Source organism: Strigops habroptila, chromosome W (assembly GCF_004027225.2).
Source record: "Strigops habroptila isolate Jane chromosome W, bStrHab1.2.pri, whole genome shotgun sequence".
Classification (NCBI taxonomy): domain Eukaryota; kingdom Metazoa; phylum Chordata; class Aves; order Psittaciformes; family Psittacidae; genus Strigops; species Strigops habroptila.
In genome coordinates, this window is record NC_044301.2 from 37,267,976 (window position 1) to 37,288,985 (window position 21,010).

Here is a 21,010-nt window from a genome sequence, read left to right on the forward strand (position 1 = left end):
AGATATTCCAATAGGCACCCCAAATCTTGGGATAAGCTCCTGCAATAGCCACTTAATGACTTCTTTTGCTTGATTTGTCTGACAGGGAAAGGCTTCTGGTCATCCTGTAAAAGTATCAACCCTTACCAAAATGTACCAATACCCATTTTGCCGAGGTAGTTCAGAAAAATCTATTTGCCAATAATCTCCTGGTTCCATTCCTGATTTCAGTATTCCCATTTGAACCTTTTTCTTTACAACTGGATTGTTTTTCAAACATATTTCACATTTCGCAGTTGTCATTTTAGCTATTTCTGGCATTTTTACTGATACTATTTGTCTCCTTAAAAATGTCACTAATGCTTCTGCTCCCCAATGACATTCCTTATGTTTTGTCTGCATTATTTCCCTCATTATAAGTGGTGGGATACTACTTGACCTTGTGATGTCACCCACCATCCTGCTAGATTCTTCTTTGCATTCAGCAACTTCCCTAATTTCTCATCTTCCTCTGAATATTTAGGTTTTTATTTTGGTAGAGCTATGGTTTTAGTAGGGATTAATGCCATTTGGAAGGCATCTCTTTTTTTCAATCCTCCTAGCTGTTCTGTCTGCTAATTTGTTTCCTATAATTTCTTTTGTATTTCCTGACCGATGTGCTTTACAGTGCATGATTGCCACCTTAATTGGCTTCTGGACTGCTTGTATTAATGTTAAGATTTCTTCTTTGTATTTAATACTTGTTCCCTGGGAGGATAATAATCCCCTTTCCTTCCACAGAACTCCATGCACATGTACCACACCAAAGGCATATTTTGAATCAGTCTAAATATTCACTTTCTTTCCTTCACTCAGTTCTAATGCTCTCATCGAGGCTATTGGTTCTGCCTTTTGAGCTGAAGTAGTGCAAGGTAAAGACTTTGCTTCTATAACTGAATTCTCAGTAGTCACTGCATATCCTGCATATCAAATTCCGTCCTCCACAAAACTGCTACCATCTGTGTATAATTCCCAATCAGGATCATCCAGTGGTCTATCCTTTAAGTCTTCTCAACTGGAATAGGCATGTTCAATGGTCACCAAAGAGTCATGTTCTAATTGTCCTTCTTCCTGTATGGAGTTCAAAAAGACTGCAGGGTTAATCAGGTTAGTTGTTTTCAGAATAACATCATCTTGTTCTGTCAAAATCACTTGGTAAATACCATCATTCTGCCAGGGGATAACCAATGACCCCCCTTTTGTTCTAAAACAGTAATTACCATGTGCGGTACATATACTGTTATTGTCCTCCCCAAAGTTAGTTTTCGAGCTTCTTGTATTAGCATCACTGTAGCAGCAACTGCCCAGAGACAAGTAGGCCATCCTTTACTTACAGTGTCCAGTTGTTTGGAGAAATACCCAACCAGTCTTTTCCAGCTTCCTATTTTCTGAGTCAGCACCCCGAGTGCAAGATGTTGTCTTTCATGAACAAATAACTGAAAGTCTTTGGTTAGGTCTGGAAGTCCCAATGCTGGTGAAGTCATTAAAGCCTGTTTTAAGTTCAGAAAGGCCTTTTGCTGTTCCAGGCCCCACACGAACGGTACAACCTTTTGGGCTTCATATAGTGGCTTTGCTATCAGACCATAATGCAATTATCCAGAGCTGACACCATCCGGCCATTCCCAGAAATGCTCTCAATTCATGAACATTTCTAGGTTCAGGAATACAGCAGATGATTGCCTCTTTATGGTCTGTTCCCAATTGTCGTTGTCCTTTCGAAATTTCAAAGCCCAGATATAATACAGTTTGGCTTGCTATCTGAGCCTTATTTCTAGATACTTTGTACCCATTTAGTCCAAGAAAGTTTAAAAGGTCTATTGCTACCTTTATACAGGCCATTCTCTCTTCTGTAGCAATCAAGATGTCATCCACATATTGTAGAAGCAGATATCCAGGTTTAGGTTCTGTGTCACTTTGCTTCCACCATTCCAGCTCCTTTGCCAACTGGTTACCAAAGATCGTTGGACTATTTTTGAATCCTTGTGGCAATCTTGTCCATGTTAATTGTGGTTTTTGTCCTGTTTGTGGATACTCCCACTCAAAACCAAATAATTTTGGCTTTCCTTCTCCAGGGGTATGCAAAAGAAAGCATCCTTTAAATCAAGCACTGTAAACCACCGATGATTCTCTCTCAATGCTGTTAAAAGTGTATATGGATTTGCAACTACAGGGTATATGTCTTTAACTATTTGATTTATAGCCCTTAAATCCTGAACCAATCTATATTCACCTGAAGGTTTTCTTACTGGTAAAATTGGAGTATTATATTCCAACTCACACTCTTCAAGAATCCCAAACTTTAAGAATTTATCAATCAATTTCTTAATTCCTTGTCTAACCTCTGGCTTGATTGGATATTGCTTGATTCTTACTGGTTTTGCCTGTTCTTTCAACTCTATTTTTACAGGTTGTGCTGTCTTCGATTTACCAGGTTGTCGTGGTTTGAGCCCAGCCGGTAACTCAGAACCACACAGCCGCTCGCTCACTCCCCCCCCCACTTCTTCCTCCCCCCGCTCCCGGAGGGATGGGGAGGAGAATGGGAAGAATGTAACTCCCACGGGTTGAGATAAGAGCAGTCCCGCAACTAAGGTATAATACAAAACCACTACTGCTACCACCAATGATAATAATGATAAGGGAAATAACAAGGGGAGAGGATACAATTGCTCACCACCCGCCGACCGATACCCAGCCCGACCCGAGCAGTGATCTGGGCCTTCCGGGTAACTCCCCCCGGTTTCTATACTGGGCATGACGTGCTGTGGTATGGAATACCCCTTTGGCTAGTTTGGGTCAGGTGTCCTGTCTCTGCTTCCTCCCGGCTTCCCCTCCTCCCTGGCAAAGCATGAGACTGAGGAAGTCCTTGGTTGGAATAAACATTACTTAGCAACTACTAAAACCATCGGTGTTATCAGCGTTGTTCCCAGGCTGAAAGTTAAAAAACACAGCACTGCACCAGCTACTAAGCAGGAGAAAAATGACTGCTATAGCTGAACCCAGGACAGTATCCACCCCTTATTCCATACCATTCACATCATGCTCAGATCCCACATCTCTCAACACACCATCACCCCTGTCCCATATATACACATATATATACACCCACACCCACACACAGAGAAAGATATCATTCCCTAGTCCATGGACCAATCCCTGTAAAATTGCTGAACTCATCCAGTCCATGATGTCAGGCTCCATCTCTTGTAATAGTCTTTCAGGGCAGGAGGGACGGTACGTAGTGTTGGGTTGTTGCCTGCTGATGATACTGCCAAACTCGTCTGGTCACTGCTGGGCTCGTCTGGTTTCCTCAAAATTCATTCTTTGTTGAGGTGATGATCGGAGGGAAGTCAGGGTCAATGGCTGGCGACCTGAAGATATCTAGCTGGTGGGCTATAAAAGTGTTATAGAGCAGGCAACAGCGTACAATTGAGTTCATTGTCTGTTTTCCCCCAAAATCAAATCCCCTTGAGGTACACATCGGACTTCCCCATCTTCCCGCATTACCCACCAAGTATATCCAGGTCCCTGAGCAAAAGCAACCCCACGAGTGGGTTTGCCTTTACCTGAAGCAGGAATAACCCAGACTGTCTTCCCCAACAAATTCTTTATGTGCACCACAGGAACTTTATCCCCCTCTACAATACGTAAAAGTTCTGATTGGGCTGGGCCAGCCCTGTTGGCAGATCCCCTACTGTTGACCAACCAGGTGGCTTTTGGTAAATGTGTATCCCAGTGTTTGAAAGTCCCACCACCCATTGCTCTCAGGGTAGTTTTTAACAGCCCATTGTACCGTTCGATTTTCCCAGAGGCTGGTGCATGGTAGGGGATGTGATATACCCACTCAATGCCATGCTCTTTGGCCCAAGTGTCTATGAGATTGTTCCGGAAATGAGTCCCATTGTCTGACTCAATTCTCTCTGGGGTGCCGTGTCGCCACAAGACTTGTTTCTCAAGGCCCAGGATAGTGTTCCGGGCAGTGGCATGGGACACAGCGTATGTTTCCAGCCAGCCGGTGGTTGCTTCCACCATGGTAAGCACATACCGCTTGCCTTGGCGGGTTGGTGGGAGTGTGATATAGTCAATCTGCCAGGCCTCCCCATATTTGTACTTCAGCCATCGTCCTCCATACCAGAGAGGCTTTAACCGCTTGGCTTGCTTAATTGCAGCACATGTTTCACATTCGTGAATAACCTGGGCAATAGTGTCCATCGTTAAGTCCACCCCTCGATCACGAGCCCATCTATATGTTGCATCTCTGCCTTGATGGCCTGAGGTGTCATGGGCCCACCGGGCTAAAAATAATTCACCCTTATGTTGCCAATCCAAGTCCATCTGAGCCACTTTAATCTTAGCAGCTTTATCCACTTGCTGGTTATTCTGGTGTTCCTCAGTGGCCCGACTCTTGGGTACATGAGCATCTACGTGGCGTACTTTCACCACCAGGTTCTGCACCCGAGCAGCGATATCTTGCCATAATGCAGCAGCCCAGATGGGTTTACTTCTGCGTTGCCAGTTGCTCTGCTTCCATTGCTGCAACCACCCCCACGGGGCATTTGCCACCATCCATGAGTCAGTATAGAGATAAAGTACTGGCCATTTTTCTCGTTCAGCAATGTCCAAGGCCAGCTGGATGGCTTCCACCTCTGCAAACTGACTCTATTCACCCTCTCCCTCAGCAGTTTCTGCAACTTGTTGCAGGGGACTCCACACAGCTGCCTTCCATCTCTGATGCTTTCCCACAATACAGCAGGACCCATCAGTAAACAAGGCATATTGCTTTTCACTCTCTGACAGTTCATTATATGGTGGGGCCTCTTCAGCACGCGTCACCTCCTCTTCTGGTGACATCCCAAAATCTTTGCCCTCTGGCCAGTCCATGATGACTTCTAGAATTACTGGACGACTGGGATTTCCTATTCGAGCTCGTTGTGTAATTAGTGCGGCCCACTTACTCCATGTAGCATCAGTTGCATGATGTGTAGAGGAGACCCTGCCTTTGAACATCCAGCCCAGCACAGGCAACCGGGGTGCCAGGAGGAGCTGCGCTTCAGTTCCAATCACTTCTGAGGCAGCTCGAACCCCTTCATAGGCTGCCAGTATCTCTTTTTCAGTGGGAGTGTAGCTGGCCTCGGATCCTTTATATCCCTGACTCCAAAAGCCAAGGGGTCGACCTCGAGTCTCCCCTGGAGCTTTCTGCCAGAGGCTCCAGGTAGGACCATTCTCCCCAGCTGCGGTATAGAGCATGTTTCACACCTTGCCCGTCCCGGACTGGTCCAAGGGCTACTGCATGAACTATTTCTTGTTTAATTTGTTCAAAGGCTTGTTGTTGCTCAGGGCCCCATTTGAAATCATTCTTCTTCCGGGTCACGTGAGAGAGAGGGCTTACAATCAGACTGTAATTTGGGATGTGCATTCTCTAGAACCCCACAACACCTAAGAAAGCTTGTGTTTGTTTCTTGTTAGTTGGTGGAGACGTTGCTGTTATCTTGTTGATCACGTCTGTGGGGATCTGGCGGCGTCCATCTTGCCATTTTATTCCCCAAAATTGAATCTCCTGTGCAGGTCCCTTGACCTTATTCCGTTTTATGGCAAAACTGGCCTTCAGCAGGATTTGGATTATTTTCCTCCCTTTCTCAAAAACTTCTTCCGCTGTATCACCCCACACGACGATGTCATCAATGTATTGCAGGTGTTCTGGAGCTTGCCTCTGTTCCAGTTGCAGTCTGGATCTGTCTGTGGCAGATGGTAGGGCTGTGTTTCCACCCCTGGGGCAGTCGGTTCCAAGTGTACTGGACGCCCCTCCAAGTGAAAGCAAACTGTGGCCTGCATTCTGCTGCCAAAGGGATTGAGAAAAATGCATTGGCAATGTCAGTTGTGGCATACCACTTGGCTGCCTTTGACTCCAGTTCATATTGAAGTTCTAGCATGTCTGGTACGGCAGCACTCAATGGTGGTGTGACTTCGTTCAGGCCACGATATACAGTTAATCTCCACTCTCCATTAGACTTTTGCACTGGCCATATGGGGCTATTAAAGGGTGAGCGGGTCCTGCTGATCACTCCTTGGCTCTCCAGTCTATGGATCAGCTTATGGATGGGAATCAAGGAGTCTCGGTTGGTGCGATATTGCCGCCGGTGCACTGTTGTGGTCGCAATTGGCACTTGTTGTTCTTCGACCTTCAGCAACCCCACAACAGAAGGATCCTCTGAGAGACCAGGCAAGGTGGACAGCTGCTTAATTTCCTCTGTCTCCAAGGCAGCGATACCAAAAGCCCATCTATACCCTTTTGGGTCTTTGAAATACCCTCTCCTGAGATAGTCTATGCCAAGGATGCATGGAGCCCCTGGACCAGTCACAATGGGGTGCTTTTGCCACTTCCTCCCAGTCAGGCTGATTTCAGCTTCCAGCATAGTTAACGCTTGGGACCCTCCTGTCACTCCAGAAATAGAAATGGGTTTCACCCCTTGATACCTTGATGGCATCAGAGTACACTGTGCACCGGTATCTACTAGAGCCTTATACTTCTGTGGGACTGATGTGCCAGGCCATCTGATCCACACAGTCCAGTAAACCCGATTATCCCTCTCCTCCACCTGGCTGGAGGCAGGGCCCCTCTAATAGTGATCACAAAATTCTCCACTTATGTCTTGTAGAAAGGGATTAGTATTCCTTATCACAGGAGCTGGAGTAAAATCAGCTCTTTCACTCCATCTGGGAAACTGCTCGCCAGAGACTGGAGCAGCAGCTTTCCTGGGAGGATCATCCTTGACCATTGTCCTCCTCTTCAGTTCACGCACCCGTTGCTCCAGAACTGAGGTAGGTTTTCCATCCCACTTTCTCATGTCTTCTCCGTGATCCCGCAGGTAAAACCATAGGGTGGCCCGTGGCGTGTACCTCCTATATTTTCTTTCTCGAGCAGTAGGGCGCCTTCTGTTAATAGCTGAGACATGGGTTGGTACGCGTGGGGAGCTGGATAGATCGGATAAATCGTCTCTCAATTGTTTGAACTCCTGGGACAGTTTTTCCACAGCTGAAATGATGGAAGGGGTGAGATTGTCTTCAAACTCTCGGAGTTGACGAATCAGGCAATCCACTGTTGGTGATACTCCGTCATTCCAGGTCATTGATGCCAATGTGTGGGCATATGATGATGGCGCACTCCGTGTAAGTTTCCGCCACATGGGTCGTGTACATTCGACTTCATCTGGATCTACAGATGTGTTCCTGGAATCCGGCCTACGATAGATCATCTCTATAATGGCTGATTCCCTCAGGGACTGGATGCCTTTCTCTATCGTGGTCCAGTTGGCTGAGCGATTCGTAATATCGTCTTTGTAGGGAAACCTTTCCTTCACAGCTGCCAGGAGCCGCCTCCAAAGACTGAGGGCTCGCTTCTCTCTTGCAATCGCTTTGTCAATTCCTCCTTCCTTAGCAAGTGATCCCAGCTGCTTGGCTTCCCTACCTTCTAGTTCATGACCATCGGCCCCATTGTCCCAGCATCGGAGCAACCAGGTGACAATGTGCTCCCCTGGAAGACGGGTGAAATCTTTTCGCATATTCCACAGTTCGGTTGAGGTCCGGGGTCGAGAAGTGACCTCTTCTTCTTCTTCCTCTTCCTCTGACCCACGTAGTAGTAACTCTTGTTCAGATGCTGTTGCATGTAGTAATGGCATTGGGTCTTCATCTTTCTTTGCTTCGCGGGTTGCTCTTTGTGCCTCTCATCTGCTTTTGCTTACAGGGGCAACAGACATTGTCACAAACTGGCCATTTGGTTTAGCTGCGGTGTTTGTCACTGTGGTTGGAGTGGCTGCAGTGTCTGCCACTAGGATTGGAGTGGTTGCAATGTCTATTGCTGGGGTTGGTGCAGCTGTTGTGCTTGGGAGTTGAGTAACACCAACAGCTGCATTGTCTGTTGCTGTCGGGGTTTGAATAGCTACTGTGCATGTCACTGGGGTTGGTGTAGCTGCGGTGCTTGGAGTAGCTATATTGTCTGTTGCTGTCGGGGTTTGAGTAGCTGTTGTGCTTGTCACTGGGGTTGGTGTAACTGCTGTATTTGAAGTTGGAGTAGTTGCATTGTCTGTTGTGATCAGGGTTTGAGTAGCTGTTGTGCTTGTCACTGGGGTTGATGTAGCTGCTGTACTTGGAGTAGCTGTGTTGACTGTTGTGGTCAGGGTCTGAGTAGCTGCTGTGCTTGTAGTTGGCATAGCTGCGTTGTCTGTTGCTTTGCCATCAGATCCAGAGACATTTTTTTCCCTTTGAAAGTGCTGGATAGTGTTGAGCAGGGCTCTGTAGGCATAGGCCAAGCCCCAGCACGTTGCCATGATTTGTCCCTCTCTGGTATAACCAGGACGACAGCACACCTCGTTTAAGTGTTTTACTAGTTTTTCCGGATGTTGCACTTGTTCAGTGGTGAAGTTCCAAAGCACTGGAGGGGCCCACTGGCCTAGATACTTGCCCATACTATCCCACACACCCTGCCACTCATAACTGTCCAGCCTCAGGGAAAATCTCCTGGTGGTCCTCCTATATCGTCGTCTAACCCTAGACCAGATTCGAACCTGATACTGCTGAATTTTTGACATTAAACGAAATAGGATGTTCCTACGACGGGATGGCCGTGGGTAAAACACACTCCATATGTTTGCCAACATGCTGATCCCCAGCACAATCAGCAGGCAGGTTTCAAGGGTATTCAAAGGCCATCTAAAACCTTCAGAACTCTCAACTGCTGTTGCAAATAGGCTGGTGGGGGAACGGGGGGTGAAAGAGAATGCTTCCTTCGTAAGTTTACCCCCCGAGGAGAAAAAAAAAGATATGCAATTGCTAAAATATTTCATTATATACCTCCCAATGTATAGTGGTGATGGCCACACCGGAAGCACAAACCAGACCAGTTTCATGATCAATGAGTCTATTGTATTACAAGTCATTACCATGAAGTACAGTGAAGCAAGAACCTTAGCCCAGGCCCCCCAGCCGATAAACGCTAAAACAGCAAATAGTGGCTGTAAGTAAGGTACAACATGCTGAAACACTGAGATCAAGCGCAACAAGTCTGAGAGCCAAATAATCACCATTGTGATGAGTAGTAACAATGAATGCTTATCACAAATATGATTAAACACACTCTGGTCAGATCTGTCGTTATCTCAACCTTTCGAGCCCCACGTTGGGCGCCAAAAAGAACTGTCGTGGTTTGAGCCCAGCCGGTAACTCAGAACCACACAGCCGCTCGCTCACTCCCCCCCCCCCCCTTCTTCCTCCCCCCGCTCCCGGAGGGATGGGGAGGAGAATGGGAAGAATGTAACTCCCACGGGTTGAGATAAGAGCAGTCCCGCAACTAAGGTATAACACAAAACCACTACTGCTACCACCAATGATAATAACGATTAGTGAAATAACAAGGGGAGAGGATACAATTGCTCACCACCCGCCGACCGATACCCAGCCCGACCCGAGCAGTGATCTGGGCCTTCCGGGTAACTCCCCCCGGTTTATATACTGGGCATGACGTGCTGTGGTATGGAATACCCCTTTGGCTAGTTTGGGTCAGGTGTCCTGTCTCTGCTTCCTCCCGGCTTCCCCTCCTCCCTGGCAAAGCATGAGACTGAGAAAGTCCTTGGTTGGAATAAACATTACTTAGCAACTACTAAAACCATCGGTGTTATCAGCGTTGTTCCCAGGCTGAAAGTTAAAAAACACAGCACTGCACCAGCTACTAAGCAGGAGAAAAATGACTGCTATAGCTGAACCCAGGACACAGGCATGTCTGTATTCCAGACTATAGGTATAACAGCCTGATCTATCTCCTGTGGTATTTGTTCCTTAACTTTCTCCTGTATCATCAATATTTCCCCCATCTTTGATTTTGGTATCTTTAAAAGAATCTCTCCTTTCTCAAACACTATTTGCACATTTAATTTGGAAAATAAATCTCACCCCAACAAAGGTATCGGACAGTCTGGTACATACAAAAATTCATGTGTAATTGCCTTATTTCCAAATTTCAAACCTAGGGGTTGAAGAAATGGCCTATTTTCTTGCTTCTCAGTTGCTCCAATTATACTGGCCATTTTATTTCCTAATTTCCCCTTGCAAGTGTTTAAAATAGAATATGTTACACCTGTATCTACTAAAAATTCACCCTTATCATCTCCCAGCTTAATTATAACCAGAGGCTCAGCTGGGTTCCCCTCTGGTCCTCTTCAGTCATCTAGGGTCATCATCCTTGCAGCTTCTTGCTGACTTGCCTTTAGTCTAGGGCAGTCTTTTTTCCAGTGATGTCCCTCCTCCCTGCAATATGCACATTGATCCATCCCTAGGGGTGTATTAGGTTCTCAGTTACCAAAGTTTCTAAAACCTCCTCTTCCTCTGGCTCATCCTCTTCCCTTTACTGCATTCCCTGTTAAAAGAGCTATTAGTCTGCTCTCTCTACCTCTTTCTTTCTTTTCTTTGATCTTCTTCCTTTTCTTGATTGTTATAAACCTTCTATGCTTCTTCAAGTATTTTATCTAAATTTGTAGAATCCTCTCCCTCTAATTTTTAGAGTTTTCTTTTTATATTAGGTACTGATTGTCCCATAAAAATCAAAGCCAATTGTTGTTCTGCCTCAGTTTCCAATTTTAAGTCAGTATATTTTCTAGCAGTCTCCTTTAATTTTTCCAAAAACATTCTTATCTTGTTTTACCTCATATTTAAAGCCCTTGGCATTGCATGCTTTACTCCATACAGCACCCATTTTTGATATCAATTTAGCCTTCTTCTATGCTCTATGTTATTTGGATCCCACTGGGGATCTCCTGAAGGAAAATTCTACTCCAAAGTTCCAGGGAGAGTTTCATTCATGTGTGCTGCCTCTGCCTGTGCTTTTGCAACTTTTCATACCATCTGCTTCTCAGTGCTATCCAATAAATTATCCAATATTACTTGTAGATCATTCCAATCAGGATCCTAAGTTTGAATAATTGTCTCCACCACCCTTCTTGCCCTCTCTGGATCCTCTCTGTATACCCCTGCTGTTTGTTTCCATGCCATCAAGTCTGTGATTGAAAATGGCACCTTTACATATACTGGCCTGTTCTGTCCTACTCCCTGCCTCAAAGGGGCTAACGATTGGGATGTAACTGCTTCTTTGAGACACTGGAGTATGAATTACTACTTCTTCCATCTCATCCCCCATTCCACTACTATCTGGTTCTGCTTCAACACTTCTTTCCCTTATACGGGAAGGAGGGAAATTCTGTCCCTCCTGTGGGGGTGCTACTTCTAATTCTAATTCCATTTCATCCTCTCTTGGTACTAGACACTTAATACACCTCCTTCCAATATCACAAGCTGAACAACAACCCTTTGTTTTCTTATTTTCCGAAGTTAATGCCATCACCGAATTATCTCAAATGATTAGCTTACACTCATTCTGCCAATCTGTTCGTTGTCTCAAGTAAAAGAATAAATCTACATACAGCATTTCATTCCATTTACCTTCCTTTCTACGAAACAACATTAACTACAAAATAGTATTATAACTCAAAGTTCCGTTTTTTGGCCACTTTTCCTTATAGAATCATAGAATCTTAGAATAGTTAGGGTTGGAAAGGACCTTAAGACCATCTAGTTCCAACCTCCCTGCCATGGGCAAGGACATCTCACACTAAACCATGTCACCCAAGACTCCATCCAACCTGGCCTTGAACACTGCCAGGGAATGAGCATTCACAACTTCCTTGGGCAACCTATTCCAGTGCTTCACCACCCTCACAGTAAAGAATTTCTTCCTTATATCTAACCTAAACTTCCCCTGTTTAAGTTTGAACCCATTACCCTGTGTCCTATTGCTACAGTCCCTAATGAAGAGTCCCTCTCCAGCATCCTTGTAGGCCCCCTTCAGATACTGGAAGGCTGCTATGAGGTCTCCATGCAGCCTTCTCTTCTCCAGGCTGAACAGCCCCAACTTTCTCAGCCTGTCTTCATACGGGAGGTGCTCCAGCCCCTTATCATCCTCATGGCCCTCCTCTGGACTTGCTCCAACAGCTCCATGTCCTTTTTATGTTGAGGACACCAGAACTGTACACAATATTCCAAGTGAGGTCTCAGAAACATACAAAGGCCACCAATGATTACAATATTCAATCATCTGGCTTTTGCATAAATCATCATGCAAATCACCCCAATGTGCTAACAAACATCCTAATGGCAATGTTTTTGGTATCCTTTCATCCGTGGTGATCAAATTTCCAGAACTTTTACTCTTAAACACTTTTACAAATCCTGATGCCATTACAATAAAATATATAATCAGTAATTACCAAAACAATCAAATGGTAATTATCAAATTACAATAAAGTATGCAAAAGTAATCACCAAAACATGCAAACGGCAATTACTAAAGTAACAATAAAATATGCAAACAGTAATCACAAAACATGCAACAGTAATTACCAACCAAAGTCCAACCCTGCAATAGCTTTCGCTTATGATTTACGGGCAGACGCCTAGGCTTTCAATGCAAACAGGTACCCTCTTAGCCCCAACCCTGCACAGCTTCCACTGCGCCTTACAGGCAGGCTTTCCAAACCAAATTCCGAAAGAAGTGCCTTACCCTTTTTTCTCCAGGGAACGTTGTAAGGAGCTTTATGAGTCGAGGGTGATGTTCCTCCCCAAGAATTCCTCAGTGCCGGCCAGAGTTTGATCGGCACTCGACCTCTTCCAGTCTCACTCGCAAGGTCCCATCTGGGTCGCCAAAAACTGTCACCGAAAGTCAGGAGAATAAAACTCCTTAACACCAATGTAGCATTAAGAAGCAGGCACTTCTTTATTGCAGTGCTGGGTGCTAGGTGGAATTTCCACAAATCAAGCACACCCAATGCTGATTTCATCCTTACATTTATACACAAAAATTACAAGGTAGTACACTCCCAGTCACAATGATTGGTTAGTGATTTGCATACAATTATAATATCTGCAGTGTCATTCTCTTCTGCTACTATGCTTGTGGGGGGGAAGGGTCTTCACTTGGGCAAGGGTCTTCTTGATCTTTGGGTGTGGTTTTTAGCATCATAATGAAGGCAGTTTGCTTCAGGTCACCTTAAAAGTAAGTTTTGTTGCCAAGTTGGCCAGCTAGATTTCTACCTTGCCAGGTTGTCACATAACTCATCCTATATACAATAGACCTCAGGTGCTTTGGTTATGCTCTAGAGAGCAAGGACTAAGGCTTAGCATGTCACAGAGAACAGGGTCTTCAAGCAACACAGCGTCTAATTTCTAAGCTAATACAGCATCCCGTGCTAACATAGAGGCTAACTTCTTAAATCAAGATGTTCCTATAGTTAACTGCTTCATAATCAAACACAAAATATAGAAAGATTCAGTAAAACTTAAGATTATCTGCAACATTTCCCCCCTTTGAAAGTTTTGAAAATCATTTAAATACTTTCATTTTAACATTTGAAGGATCAGTCTTTATATTCTCCATTACTTATGTGATTTTTCTGCAAATAGAGATGAACATATCGATTCACCAGCAATATTTGGCAGCAGCAACCTTCAGTTAAATTCTAATACCTGATTTTAAAAATCATAAAAATATATTAACTGAAATGTCAAGGAAAACAAATGGTGAGGGTTAAATAAAAGATAAATTGTGTAAGATAGTCTTCCTTCATTGATTTACTATAAAACTCCTGAATTTTACAGTACTCTGTAGTAGGTATAATGTTTCAGTCTCCTTTAAAAGAACAAGGGATGGCAGAGATCACCTGTCTCCAGCATTTGGCAGTAAATGTCAGACATATTTATGGAAACAAATGTCTTCATTTGCAAAGGATATGTTCAGTTCTTCCACATGCAAATAGTAAGTTATGCACATTTTGCTTTCTTTGGTGCAAATATTACGTGGTATTCTACACGACTCATAGATTAAAGTATCGACAGTGTTTCATCTTTGCAAGTTCTCATTGAAAGGTAATGCTTTCAGAGCATGTTGGAATTTCATGACGTTCATGTATTTCTTCTTTATCATCTGAGTGAGCAAACTCATATGTGGCTGTTCTGCCCTGACTGTGCCCGCCTACTGAGACATTATGTCACTTAGTAACTTTTCACTCATTGCTTCGTGCTCCTTGCTGAGCTGAATTATGAATCTGACAGTCTTGATTTTTAGGAGTGAATATATACATATACTGTGACAAACATGCTTGTTGTTGTCCATTAAAGCACACAGCTGCTGAAATGCAGGATTTCAATTGTGAATTGCTATCTTCAATAAAATGGTCTGGGTTGGAAGGGACCTTAAGGATCATCAAGTTCCAACCCCCCAGCCATGGACAGGGACACCTTCCACTAGAGCAGGTTGCTCAAAACCCTGTCCAGCCTGACCTTAAACACTTCCAGGGATGGGGCATCCACAACTTCTCTGGGCAACCATTCCAGTGCCTTACCACCTTACCTAACCTAAATCTACCCTTTCAGTTTAAAGCCATTCCACCCTTGTGCTATCACTACATGTCACTGTAAAAAGTCCCTTTCCAGATTTCTTTCTCTCATGAAAGCAGAGTAGAGGTGGGGAATCACCTCCCTCAACCTGCTGGTCATGCTCCTTTTGATGCACCCAGGATACAGTTGGCTTTCTGGGCTGCAAGTACACACAGACAGGTCATGTTGAGCTTTTCGTCAACCACTACCCCAAATCCTGTCTCCTAATGGCTGATCCCAATCCATTCTCTGCCTAGACTGTATTTGTGATTGGGCTTGCCCCAACCCAGGTGCAGGACCTTGCACTTGGCCTTGTTGAACTTCATGAGGTTTTCATGGGCCCAGCTCTCAAGCATGTCAAGGTCCCTCTAGATGGCATCCCTTCCCTCCAGCATGTCAACCACACCACACAGCTTGGTTTCATCAGCAATCTTGCTGAGGGTGCACTCAATTCCACTGTCCATGTTGTCAACAAAGATGTGGTGAGGTGTGGTGAGGCACTGGAACAGGTTGCCCAGGAAAGTTATGAATGCTCCATCCCTGGCAGTGTTCAAGGCCAGGTTGGACAGGGCCTTGAGCAACCTGGTCTTGTGGGAGGTGTCCCTGCCCATGGCAGGGGGTTGGAACTAGATGACTTTAAGATCCTTTCCAACCCTAACCATTCTATGATTCTATGTTGAACAGTGCTGGTCCCAATACTGACCACTGAGGAATGCCACTCATCACTGATCTAGACATTGAGTCGTTGACCACAACTGTTTGAGTGCGATCATCCATCCAATTCCTTATCCACCAACTGGTCCATCCATCAAATCCATGTCTTTCCAATTTAGAGACAAGGATGCAGGACAGTGTCAAATGCTTTGCACAAGTCTGGGTAGATGATGTCAGTTGATGTTCCCTTATCCACCAATGCTGTCATCTTGTCGTAGAAGGCCACCAAATTTTTCAAGCATGATTTGCCCTTACTGAAGCCATGTTGGCTGTCACCAATCATCTCCTGATTTTTACATGCCCCTTAGCATAGTTTCCTGGAGGATCTGCTCCATGATCTTGCCAGGCACCGATGTGAGTCTGACCAGCCTGTAGTTCCCTGGATCTTCCTGTTTTCCCTTTTCAGAAATAGGTGATGTTTCCTCTTTTCCAATCAGTGGGAACTTCACCAGACTGCCACAACTACTCAAATATGTTGGATAGTGGCATAGCCGCTTTATCTGCTAGTTCTCTCAGGACCTGCGGATGCATCTTGTCAGGTCCCATGGACTTGTGCACCTTCAGGTTCTTTAGATGATCTTGAATGTGATTATATCTCCTACAGCAGGCAGTTCTTCATTCTCCCAGTCCCTGCCTCTGCCTTCTGTGACTTGGGTGGTGTGACCGGAGCACTTGCTGGTGAAGATCGAGGCAAAAAAGTCATTGAGTACCTCAGCCTTCTCCATGTCCCAGGTAACCAGGTCTCCTGTTTCCTTCCAGAGAGGGCCTACATCATCCCTTGTCTTCCTTTTATCCCCAATGTGCCTATAGAAGCTTTTCTTGTTGCCCTTAATGTCCCTGGCCAGAATTCTGTCAGAGCTTTAGCTTTCCTAACCTGATTGATGGCTGCTCAGACAATTTCCTCCCAGGCTACCTGTCTTTGCTTCCACCCTCTGTAGGCCTCCTTTTTATGCTGGAGTTTGTCCAGGAGCTCCTTGTTCATCCATGCAGGCCTCCTGGCGTTCTTGCCTGACTTCCTGTTTGTTGGAATGCATTGCTCCTGAGCTTGGAGGAGGTGATCCCTGAATATTATCCAGTGTTCTCGAGCCCCTCTTTCTTCCAGGCTTTTATCTCATGGTACTCCACCAAGCAGATCCCTCAAGAGGCCAAAGTCTGCTCTCCTGAAGTCCAGGGTGGACCCTGATGTACTGTGACATTTCAGTTTGCAGTATATCATTGCTTACTTCCTGTTCTTGGAAAAATGTGCAAGACCAACAATAGATTTAGTGAATATAGAGTACATCAAAAGCCAGTTTATAAATATTTGCAAGGCTCTGAGATGGGAAGTGAATTCTACTGCTTATTTCATTGCTTTAGTGGGTCTGGCTCAAAATCCCAAACTCTCGGCAAGAGTTCAGATCCAGACTTAGGAGTTAGCCTTGACGGTGACTTGAGGTTTGCTTTTTCTATTCACCTGAAAAACAATTCTCATACACTAGCAGCTTATGATTATTAAGCTTGTTTTCTAAGAAAGATATATACTGTCGTGATCTGTCTTGTTTTCTCAATAACTTTTGACTTTGCTGGCAGACTTTAACTAAAATTGTAGATCAGGAGCAGCATTAAAAATGCAAGTTTTATGAAAGTAGATATCTAAGCAGAAAAGGGAGACCGAGTCACTCCCTGCAGTGACCAAAGAGATCATAAGATTACTCTTATCTTGATATCTCTTAACAGGTTCTAAACTTATGATTTGTAAAGAATAATTTGGGGGGCTTTTTCTGAACAAAGTGCTTTGCTCATAAGAACACCAAGTAAGGCTTGGTAGTCCAGGTTGTATTAGCACTCATGTCAAGGTTTATAAACAATTGTCCTGGGTTCAGCTGTAGCAGTCATCTTTCTCCTTAGTAGCTGGTGCAGTGCTGTGTTTTCGACTTTAGCCTGAGAACAACACTGACAACACACCAATGTTTTTAGTTGTTGCTAAGTAATGCTTACTCTGATCAAGGACTTCTCAGTCTCATGCTCTGCCAGGGAGGAGGGGCACAAGAAGCCAGGAGGGAGCATAGCCAGGACAGCTGACCCAAACTAGCCAAAGGGATATTCCATACCACAGCATGTCATGCCCAGTATATAAACTGGGGGGAGTTACCCGGAAGGGTGGGATCGCTGCCTGGGTTGAGCTGGGTATTGTGCATGGAGCTCCATGGGCTGCTCATCCTGCACACCCCACCTGCCAATGACTGCTTGGCACACAAATAAGGCCACATGTCCGGAGCAGAGATTAGTTGGGCTGACTGCACAGGCCACCATGCCTGGCACCATGCTGCATGCCCTGAAGGGGCACTGGGGTGCCTACAGGTGAAAGCATCTAAACACTAGGTACCTAAACACTAGGTACCTAAACACCAGGTAGTGTTTCATGCCCTGGTTGGACCTCAACCTTCACCACAACCACAGGTGAGGCAGAGGGGCAGGATCTAGGTAAGCAGTGGCTCCCCCAGGCAGCAGTGAAGCCACTTGGGGGGAAGCCCACCCCACTACCCTTTCTGCCCTCCAGTGGGGTGAGGCGGCAGTGGGCACTGTCTGGTGGGTTTCCTGCAGGATTTTCCAGTCTTGAGTAGCTGCTGGAGCTGGGGGAGAGCTCCCCTCTGGGGCTGCCGTGTCTGATACCCCACTTACCCCTGCTTCTCAGGAGTGATTTGGGCTACCACAGGAGCTAACTTGAGTTTTTCACTGGTACGTGGCTGCTTTGTAAGTGTTTCAGCCTTCTATGTCACTTTGCTGGTGTAAAACTCCAATACTTGGATACTTTAGAATGGTATTTAACATTAAAGCCATAGCTGGAAGTAGCCAGATAGATATTCCCCCACATCCCCACACCCATCTTTTCAAAAGTAAAAGTAGTACTTGAATTTAAATGAATAGGATGTTGTTGTGTCCTGGGTTCAGCTATAGCAGTCATTTTTCTCCTTCTTAGTAGCTGGTGCAGTGCTGTGTTTTTTAACTTTCAGCCTGGGAACAACGCTGATAACACCGATGGTTTTAGTTGTTGCTAAGTAATGTTTATTCCAACCAAGGACTTTCTCAGTCTCATGCTTTGCCAGGGAGGAGGGGAAGCCGGGCGGAAGCAGAGACAGGACACCTGACCCAAACTAGCCAAAGGGGTATTCCATACCACAGCACGTCATGCCCAGTATATAAACCGGGGGGAGTTACCCGGAAGGCCCAGATCACTGCTCAGGTCGGGCTGGGTATCGGTCGGCGGGTGGTGAGCAATTGTATCCTCTCCCCTTGTTATTTCACTAATCGTTATTATCATTGGTGGTAGCAGTAGTGGTTTTGTGTTATACCTTAGTTGCGGGACTGCTCTTATCTCAACCCGTGGGAGTTACATTCTTCCCATTCTCCTCCCCATCCCTCCGGGAGCGGGGGGAGGAAGAAGTGGGGGGGGGAGTGAGCGAGCGGCTGTGTGGTTCTGAGTTACCGGCTGGGCTCAAACCACGACATGTTGTCAGTGCCATAAATTAAAATGTCACTAGTCAGCATATTTGTCCCCTCTTCATTAAGTGTAATTAACTTATATTTAATTATAAAAATTTATATTAATATATATATTTGATTTTTGGTATGTTTGTCACTAAAAGCTCAGTGGGATTTAACATACTTGGTTGCTGTAAATACATCAGATGATGATTTTATAATAAGACCCACATGAAAGAATATTCTTTAGAGTTTAGGTTTGTTTAAAACAATAGTGCATATAACTTGCTTCTGTAAAATGACTCTCCTGCATTTTATTCAGGAAAAATGTAATCTTAAGATTTTTTTTATTTATTTATTTTTTACAGAACCCTCTGATATGTTCCTGAAAGCTCCCGAGATAAAATTATCATCTCTGATGTTGTCTTTCAAACACTACTGAAAAATACTTAAATCTGTTCATAAATTATTTCAGTAGACAAATGCATATCTTGGCCTTACTTCTAGAAATTAAATGTAAATATCTTGAATTAATGACTGTTCAGCAGAAGCAATCAAAAGTAAATTCATATAACTATCAGAGTAGATATGTGTTTAGTCGAGTATCACAGAATCACAGAATCATTAGGGTTGCAAGGGACCTCTGGAGATCATCTAGTCCAACCCCCCCACCAAGGCAGGGCCACCTAAAGCAGGTTACACAGGAATACATCCAGGTGGGTTTTGAATGTCTCCAGAGAGGGAGACTCCACAACCTCCCTGGCAGCCTGTTCCAGTGCTCTGCCACCCTCAATGTAAAGAAGTTCTTCCTCATAGAATAGTGAGACAAGGAAGTACAAAATGAAATATAATCCTTTGTAAATAAGAAAATTCAGTTCTAAGTAACGTTAAGCTTGGTGGCTTTGTAACAAGAGCAATGGAAAGTATCTTAGGTGAATATTTCATAATAATCAGCCAAAACTGGACTAGTGGTTGCTGACATAACAACAAAACTTTCCAAACTTAAAAATCCCAACCGAAAGAACATAATAAGGATCCTTGTATAAGATAAATCATTGTAGCTGACATGGTTTTAGAACCTTATGACCTTCGTACAAAATTTTTGTAAGCAAAACAGGACTGTAGATAAAGAGTATCTGAAACTAGCAGATGTTCAGGAGGTGCTGTAGCTAAGTTAACTGATAAGTAGAAGGATGAGGAGAAATCACTCACTTATGTCAGTGGTGTTACCGAACTAATTAAGCTGGTGTAAGCATTTATCTACTGCGCATGCTTCAAAGACTACCAGAACAAGAGTTCAAGGAATGGCCAAGTGGTGAAGATTGTTGGAAGAAGTAAAATGACCACCAAAAAGACCACTACCATGTTGTTATGCGCATGCAAAAATGGGCATGGAATTATGTAAAACGATTCTCAGACAACTAATGAATATGTATGATGTTTATCGGAAATGTAATGAATATGTATGTTAAGCAACAATATAATCACGGTCTGTTTGATGCTTAAACGAGACACACATTAGGAGGAGGTATCCCCTGTGTCTCCCAGCACTGCAATAAAGAATACCTACTTGTCAACTTAAACTTAGTTGGTGAGTTCTTAACATGTTCTACGAATCAATTTGGCGACCCAGGTGGGACCCTCTCTGCTCGGCTGCAGGACCCGCTGAGAACAGGGCTCCCTAGGGCCCCTGGGGAATTTTCCTGGAGGGACCCCTCGACTCACTCGGATCACTGCGGGAGCAGACAAGGACCATCTTTAAGAAGGTATTCTTTTGTAAATATTATTTTGTTTTGGTTAACATTCCGTAAGTCGTAGGAGATGTCCTGCGCGGGAGTCTGTTTGAAGTTTGGATTTTGGTGGGTTAACCTTTTGTTTGGAGCCTTCCATAAATTGAGATATAGAAATCTCGTAGGCAAGGCGTATACCCAGCTGCTAGCACTCGATTGGTATACATTTGGATTTGTTTCTGTTTGTGACTTGCCAGTATTTGACCTAGTTTTGTGGACTATCATGGTAACGATTTTGGTATTGACGATATGATATGGTTAAGGCTGTACTGTATGCTGTGATTGTGTCATTAATAGTTGTTTGTCTAATTGGATTCTGTTTGTGTTTTAGGTATTGTAGCTGTGTGGAGTGTGTTTGTGGGATCCCTTGTGTGTGTATGTGTAAAATTAATGATGGGAAATCAACAGAGCAATGAAATATTGAAAAAGAGTCCTTTAGGGTGTATTTTAGCTCATTGGAAAGAACTGTAAGGATTCCCAGGAGGTTCAGTCAATAAGAAAACATTGGTAAAATATTGTAATCAGTGGTGGCCATTGTATACTCTGGAAGATCAGGA